Consider the following 8,443-nt stretch of genomic DNA (forward strand, 5'->3'; position numbering starts at 1 on the left):
TTGTACAGAAACTACTTTGTTTTCTTTCCCAAAGGAGGAGCCACTGAGCGGATTTTGAGAAGACCCGGCGAATAATTTGACACAAAGCGTACTACAGAAAGACCTTGGCCTGGCTGACCTCTTGTCGCTCACTGTAATAGTGCCATTACAAATACAGTAGAACCTCTCTATTAAGGACACCCTCGGGACTAACAAGTGCTGTCCTTTATAGAGAGTTGTCCTGATTAGAGAGGTCAAATTGAATGGAAATGTCCAATTTGGGACCAAAGTTAGTGTACTTAATAGAGAGGGCATCCTTTATAGAGAGGTATCCTGATTAGAGAGGTCAAATTGAATGGAAATAACCAATTTGGGACCAAAATTAGTGTCCTTAATAGAGAGGTTGTTCTTTATACAGAGGTGTCCGCTAAGGGTGGTTCCACTGTATTTATGCTGAAAGTGTAATATGTTTTGTTCAGACTTCAAGTTTTCATGATAATTTGGCCTGGGGGGGGGGGCCTAGGCCGCGGTATTGTGTATAATGACCTTGACAGGCCTGATGTAATGAACTGTGTAGGGCGAGACTGTGTTCGTATAGACTAGAGGAGATGGGCAGGACAGGGACAGGCAGTCCAAGGCTGGCAGCAGAGTGGAGAGTATGCACGGGCCTACAGGAATACTGGTGGAGGCGTTGATGAAGCTTGGGCTCGTTGTGGTCATGAGAAGGGCCGCCTGTTGTTTGGACCAGCTATGTCCTATCTGTCTTGGCACTGGTGCCGAGCGCTGGGACTGTCGGTCTCGCTGAGGACTGGGTGCTTGGTATGGCTGCCGTCCCCGTCATGAGCAGGGACTGTCCGGTCTCGCTGAGGACTGGGTGCTTGGTATGGCTGCCGTCCCCCTGAGTGCAGGGACTGTCCGGTCTAGCTGGGGACTGGGTGCTTGGTATGGCTGCCGTCCCGCTGAGTGCAGTGACTGCCGGTCTAGCTGGGGACTGGGTGCTTGGTATGGCTGCCGTCCCGCTGTGAGCAGGGACTGCCGGTCTAGCTGGGGACTGGGTGCTTGGTATGGCTGCCGTCCCGCTGTGAGCAGGGACTGTCCGGTCTAGCTGGGGACTGGGTGCTTGGTATGGCTGCCGTCCCGCTGAGTGCAGGGACTGTCCGGTCTAGCTGGGGACTGGGTGCTTGGTATGGCTGCCGTCCCGCTGAGTGCAGGGACTGCCGGTCTAGCTGGGGACTGGGTGCTTGGTATGGCTGCCGTCCCGCTGTGAGCAGGGACTGTCCGGTCTAGCTGGGAACTGGGTGCTTGGTATGGCTGCCGTCCCGCTGTGAGCAGGGACTGTCCGGTCTAGCCGCGGGCTAGCTGCTTGGCATCGCTGCCGTCCTACTGTGAGCAGGGACTGTCCGGTCTAGCTGAGGACTGGGTGCTTGGTATGGCTGCCATCCCGCTGTGAGCAGGGACTGTCCGGTCTAGCTGAGAGCAAGCTGCTTGGCATTGCAGCCGCCCCGCTGTGAGCAGGGACTGCCGGTCTAGCCGCAGGCTAGCTGCTTGGCATCGCTGCCATCCGCTGTGAGCAGGAACGTTGTGACCCAGCTGAAGGCTTGGCATCGCTGCCGTTGTTTGCAAATGTTCCGTCGCGAGTTCGAGAGGAGCCGTTTCGTTTGTGCCGAGAAATCCGAGGGTATTGTTGTTGCCGTCTTCTGTTTCCTTCACGTGTCTGTCAGCCTCCGGAGGCCGCCAAACTGGGACGTTTCGCTGGGAGAACTGCGAGTGTGAAGCACTGACGGTAACTCAGATATGAACAGTTTATTTCACTCGCTATTAGAACTATAACGCACTCACACAGGAGAAAAACCATTGCTTTGTGTTTCAGCGGATATTTCGCATTGAACGTTTCCCGAACTGTGACGCGGTTTTGTTTTCCTTCCTTTCGCTTCAAACATTTAAATTTCCCACCTCAAACTTTAAACTCGACCCTTGGTCAGCTGATTTTACAGCCTCGATCTGGTTTGATTTGACGTCAGAAACAAATATGTCCGCTGACCGTTCCATGCGAAAACGTGGCTTCTTCTCACCAAACTACGGTGGCCCATTAGGGACATCATGTTTTTTTTTAGATTCAAATACGATTTTTTTTTCTCGAATTTTCTCCACGGAATTAAGTATTTTCTCCACGGAATTAAGTATTTTCTCCACGGAAATAAATACTTTTCTCCACGGAAATAACATTTATCTCCACGGAAATAACATTTATCTCCACGGAAATAAATACTTTTCTCCACGGAAATAAATACTTTTCTCCACGGAAATAAATACTTTTCTCCACGGAAATAACATTTATCTCCACGGAAATAACATTTATCTCCACGGAAATAAATACTTTTCTCCACGGAAATAAATACTTTTCTCCACGGAATTAAGTATTTTCTCCGCGGAAATAAATAATTGATTCCGCTGATATGATTGGTCCTGCATTTTAGAGGACGAGGTCAAGGTGAAACTATTAACCCTTAAACCCCAACCTTGCGGTAGGCTCGGGAACCAAGCTGTACAGGCGCTGCCCGCTGGAACACGAGGCCGCTTGTCAATCCCGTTTGACATTGTCAGATCTGACTATACGTGTATAGTGTTGGCATGAAGACTGTGGAAGATGTAAGTAACACGATGATTGTCAGATTTGATACGTTTTGAATCATAAAAATGCAGTTGGTAGCATCTTTGTAGAGTGGCCTAGTATCAGTGAAGAAAACGGTACGTGGAGACCCACTGCCGATGTTATGTATAGCTAGCTATCGCGCGCAGTAGCTAGCTATACATAACATCGGCAGTGGGTCTCCACGTACCGTTTTCTTCACTGATACTAGGCCACTCTACAAAGATGCTACCAACTGCATTTTTATGATTCAAAACGTATCAAATCTGACAATCATCGTGTTACTTACATCTTCCACAGTCTTCATGCCAACACTATACACGTATAGTCAGATCTGACAATGTCAAACGGGATTGACAAGCGGCCTCGTGTTCCAGCGGGCAGCGCCTGTACAGCTTGGTTCCCGAGCCTACCGCAAGGTTGGGGTTTAAGGGTTAATAGTTTCACCTTGACCTCGTCCTCTAAAATGCAGGACCAATCATATCAGCGGAATCAATTATTTATTTCCGCGGAGAAAATACTTAATTCCGTGGAGAAAAGTATTTATTTCCGTGGAGAAAAGTATTTATTTCCGTGGAGATAAATGTTATTTCCGCGGAGAAAATACTTAATTCCGTGGAGAAAAGTATTTATTTCCGTGGAGAAAAGTATTTATTTCCGTGGAGATAAATGTTATTTCCGCGGAGAAAATACTTAATTCCGTGGAGAAAAGTATTTATTTCCGTGGAGAAAAGTATTTATTTCCGTGGAGATAAATGTTATTTCCGTGGAGATAAATGTTATTTCCGTGGAGAAAAGTATTTATTTCCGTGGAGAAAAGTATTTATTTCCGTGGAGATAAATGTTATTTCCGTGGAGAAAAGTATTTATTTCCGTGGAGAAAAGTATTTATTTCCGTGGAGATAAATGTTATTTCCGTGGAGAAAAATATTTATTTCCGTGGAGAAAAGTATTTATTTCCGTGGAGATAAATGTTATTTCCGTGGAGATAAATGTTATTTCCGTGGAGAAAAGTATTTATTTCCGTGGAGAAAAGTATTTATTTCCGTGGAGATAAATGTTATTTCCGTGGAGAAAAATATTTATTTCCGTGGAGAAAAGTATTTATTTCCGTGGAGATAAATGTTATTTCCGTGGAGATAAATGTTATTTCCGTGGAGAAAAGTATTTATTTCCGTGGAGAAAAGTATTTATTTCCGTGGAGATAAATGTTATTTCCGTGGAGAAAAATATTTATTTCCGTGGAGAAAAGTATTTATTTCCGTGGAGATAAATGTTATTTCCGTGGAGATAAATGTTATTTCCGTGGAGAAAAGTATTTATTTCCGTGGAGAAAAGTATTTATTTCCGTGGAGATAAATGTTATTTCCGTGGAGAAAAATATTTATTTCCGTGGAGAAAAGTATTTATTTCCGTGGAGATAAATGTTATTTCCGTGGAGATAAATGTTATTTCCGTGGAGAAAAGTATTTATTTCCGTGGAGAAAAGTATTTATTTCCGTGGAGATAAATGTTATTTCCGTGGAGATAAATGTTATTTCCGTGGAGAAAAGTATTTATTTCCGTGGAGAAAATACTTAATTCCGTGGAGAAAATACTTAATTCCGTGGAGAAAATTCGAGAAAAAAAAATCGTATTTGAATCTAAAAAAAAACATGATGTCCCTAATGGGCCACCGTACCAAACTGATGGAAAATATGTTTTAAATCTGGTAAGACATCTTTACAATTTCCAAATATGATAGAGTGTAAAATACAGTTCGTGCTGGTTCGATATAGTACTTTGAAAAAGGCATATCTTGAAGGTATTTGGCGATGTTTGTGGATTGAGCCAAGGCCCGATGCCACGAATTCTGTCGAATATTTTCTGCCGCGTACATCTCTGACGAACGAGTTCAGATAAAGGGCGACATTTTTGTAGTGATTTTCCTTTTCTACGCTCTTTTCTTGTCAAGTTGTAAACTTTATTACGTCCTTTTTCAGGCGTTATGAGCTGTCAACATGGTCAATGTGCTGTCAACATGTCTCTGAGCCGTCCCGATGGAAGTGGTCATAAGGGGGATACTTGGCTTTTACAGTAAGTAGTTTATTTTGTCTGAAAAACAACTTAGTCACGTCATCAAAGTGCTCACCAATAGGTTGCGCCAGCATCAAACTCGTAGGTCTATATATTTCGGAACTAAGGCTTTATTTTGGCTAGTGAATGCAGGTTGGTCTATGAATTGGCCTAACATAACCGACCCTCCAACTTGTCACCCATCTCGACTTAGTTTCGGGCCGAGGGGAAGCAGGTGCGAGTAAGCACGGTATTTTTATAACGTCTGGTTCTTGGAAGTTGATCATCACATTCGAATCCTAGTTGCATTGCACTTCAAATCCCAACCTGAAAGTCAAGTAGATATTTTAACAAAATAACTCCACGTGTCCCCATTGAACTTGGCCCCAGATAGGCCCATGATGTAATCACCTGGTGGGCTGGTCAGTATGTTAGTATCTAACCCGCATTTATTTACGTAAACTCCAAAGGAAGGAACGTGGGTGAATGCATTGGCCTTTTAGTTTGAAAATGACTATTGAGAAAAATATTTCAATCATCATTTCTAAGGCATTGATTTCATTCCGACTGAATACCTGTATGGTGGCCATTTTGAAATGACCGAGTTAACCCCTGGATGACAAATAATAGTAAATTCTTTAATCCATCATCAAAATGATTCAAAATATTGTGCGCATTGAGGGACACCAATCGGCCTACCTTCAACTCGGCCATTCGAATATTTTTGTGTCTTGTTTATTTTGTGTCGTGGCCCGGATGTGACATGGCGTGTCATGGTCATTTCAAAACACCCGCATATATTTTAGCAACCTGTCTGTGTATAGGCCTATAGAATTTAAATGCATGGTCGGTAGTTTTACTGGCAAACACTTTTTGGATAATTAATAACGCTGCCGCAACTTATATTATTTGTGAACAGTCACAGCAAAACCAGGCGAATGTTGCTCAGCGCTTGGAAGAGTGAGACAATCAGGTTGTTCATTTCACTGTTGTCTCTTTTCATTGGGTGAAATCTGAGCACATCAATTTCTTCCATTTCCTGGTGTCATTTAGGCTCGTCTTCTGTGCGACATGCGCTGTTTTTTCTGTGAGGGGTGTTTGTTCCGACACATGTGTGTACATGTACATCCTCGTACATTTTCTCTGTGGAGAACGCTTCCTATAGTCGGACGACGACAAACCGTTTTAGTTGTCTTCGATGGTCCGACAGGAAGTCAACATTCTTCGGACTCTCTCTCTCTGGCATGGTCTCGATGATCCCGTCACAACCATCATCACCGTATTATTATTTTATAGCCAAGTTGGTGAATGCACCAGAAAATAAACATACTACAGTGAAACCTCCCTTAGCGGACTGGAACCTCTCTCTAATAGGCACAACCTCTCCATTAAGGACACTAGTTTTGGTCCCAGATTGGTAGTTTTCATTCAAGTTGACCTCTCTAGTCAGGACACCTCTCGTCAGTCCCGAGGGTGTCCTTGGAGAGGTTCCTTACTATACTATTTGTTTAAATGTAATTTTTTTCCGGCCGGGCCCTCCATAGAGAGGAGCTACGTCAGAATTCTTGTTTACTTTTTATACCATTTCTATTGACTGTTCAGATATTCATGGTCGCTTTGGGTTGTGATCGTACACTTGAACTCTTTTATCATATACCCGGACTTTTTCATGTAGGGTCATCGGCTCAGTCGCACCGATGTAACGTTAGGAATATATTTACGTGTGTTGTCAGTGGGGGGTGTGCTCTATTTACAAGTGTCTGTGGTTCATCTCTTCGTCTTACTTCCTTCTCATGAGTGGATCCGAGAAGGCGTAGATAGTTGCCCCATAGCCCCATAAATCTTATCATTTTATAAGCTCCTAAACTGTATCACTTTTCATGTCTTTTCAGCATCCAAAGAATCCGACCCTGTCCTTTCTTGCGATGTCACCCAACGTCTTCGGCAGCTCTGCTCGACGTCAATGAATCCAAGCTTCTTTTCTCTGTAACATTCGTCTTTCGTCTGTATGATGTCTTCAACTTACCAATAAAATATTTTGATTTAATTCAAGTCTTAGCTTCTATGTTCAAAGTTACAAGGGAAGCAAACTTCTGTGGACACTAATCATTTGGCTCCTATTTCCTTCTTCTCAAAATCATTTCGTGTCTAAGAAATACTTTCTCTGGCATCGTCTGCAATCGATCTTTTTCCTTTTTGCTGCGATCTTCTTCAAAAATGTTCTAAGTCTACAAAAATCAAAAAAATATTCGAGCGTGACTTCGCTCCGTATCTTTTCAATTATATTTTTTTCAATTATATTTTTTTCAAAAATACGCTAAGTCCAAAACCATCGAAAAAAAATTCATGCGTGACTTCAGTCCGTAACTTTTTCTATGAGTTTTTCGTCAAAAATATTCTAAGTACGAAAATCCATTTCTGCCAGTGTGGTATCTTTTCCATTTGATATTTCTTCAAAAATACGCTAAGTCCACAGAAGTCGAAAAAAAAATCATGCGTGGCTCCCCTCGTAACTTTTTTCTCTCAAATAGTTGAAAAGTTACGGAGCGAGGTCACGCTCGAGTTTTTTTTTGACGTTTTTGGAGATAGCCTATATTCCGGAGGCCCCCTTTTTAGCGGAAAAATCGGGGTGCTTGTCCTTAAATCCGCTGATTATGGCAGGATATTAGTTGCTTAATCCAATAGTTATTATTCAATGTTCGTATTCAAGTTGAATCATTAGAGTATTTCTATTCAAAGTTCGGCGTAATGTCTAGTTGTGATGTTGTCAATTCGGTCGATTCAACTAAACAACTGAGACCATTGACCACAGTAAAGTACAAATCTAAAGTGATCTTTATGAGTGTTGAAGAAGTATTTGCGTGCAATGTTCTATGCTTGGAAGACCACTGCGAGCAGAAAGAGAAACTTTGAAATGACGGCTTTGATATCCCTATCGAAGCCACAGTTTCAAAGTCCCTCTTGCTAGTCACAATTGCCTTTGTGCAACGGAAGGAACATTGAGCACAAATAGTTCTGCAACAAGCATAAACATCATTTAGACAGTACAATGGTCAATGATACCAAGTTGTTCAGTTGAAACAACCAAATAGACGATATCACAAACATGACATTGCGGCGAAATATGAACGTTGAGAAGAAAATACTCTAATTTCAACACGAATACGAACATTGAATAATAACTACTGAATCAAGCAACAAATAACTCGTCATAATCAAGCGACTCAAGGACAGGCACTATAGAGAGGTTAAGACACCATTCCACTAACACCAACGTCAACGCATACGGACCCAGACAGCAATCGTACAATATTCTTTTTTGGAGCTTTTACCGCGAAGGGTTGCAAAGCTTCGAAAAAGAATATCGGTCTGATGTGTGGCGCTGTTGGTCAGTTCAATGCAAAATATCGTTTTGGTTAATGTTGGCGTGGAACAATGATTGAGGGGATATGAGATCGTCACGTAAAAGTCATTTTTATCAGTTTTTTAAAGAAAATAATAAAGTTTGCGAGAAAATCATCGTGTTTGCATCAGCGTGACTTATCTCTTATATCCTCTCAAGTTTTCTTAACCTCTCTATTGGCTCGGGAATAATCAGCAGCTGAGATTTTAATATTTGTATCTGCATATTAATTAGTAAGTTTAGGATAAATGACACTGAAATTCTAATTCAAAACTCGAGATAAAGATTTCATTTTGAGCACGGAGCACCACGAGTGTGTTTTGTAATCCTATAGTGATAATAAAGCTCTTGAAATA

The 8,443-nt window shown here is 42.3% G+C and overlaps 1 long non-coding RNA gene across 1 annotated transcript; it reads left to right on the forward strand.

Moving 5' to 3' along the window:
- The first annotated feature begins 4,307 nt into the window (after nt 1-4,307).
- Nucleotides 4,308-6,658, forward strand: LOC135498602 (uncharacterized). The gene is made up of 3 exons (XR_010449110.1): nt 4,308-4,340; nt 4,612-4,705; nt 6,577-6,658. It is a non-coding gene; the product is annotated as an uncharacterized LOC135498602 (long non-coding RNA).
- The last annotated feature ends 1,785 nt before the right edge of the window (nt 6,659-8,443 follow it).

The sequence above is a fragment of the Lineus longissimus genome, chromosome 14, assembly GCF_910592395.1.
Source record: "Lineus longissimus chromosome 14, tnLinLong1.2, whole genome shotgun sequence".
Lineage (NCBI taxonomy): Eukaryota > Metazoa > Nemertea > Pilidiophora > Heteronemertea > Lineidae > Lineus > Lineus longissimus.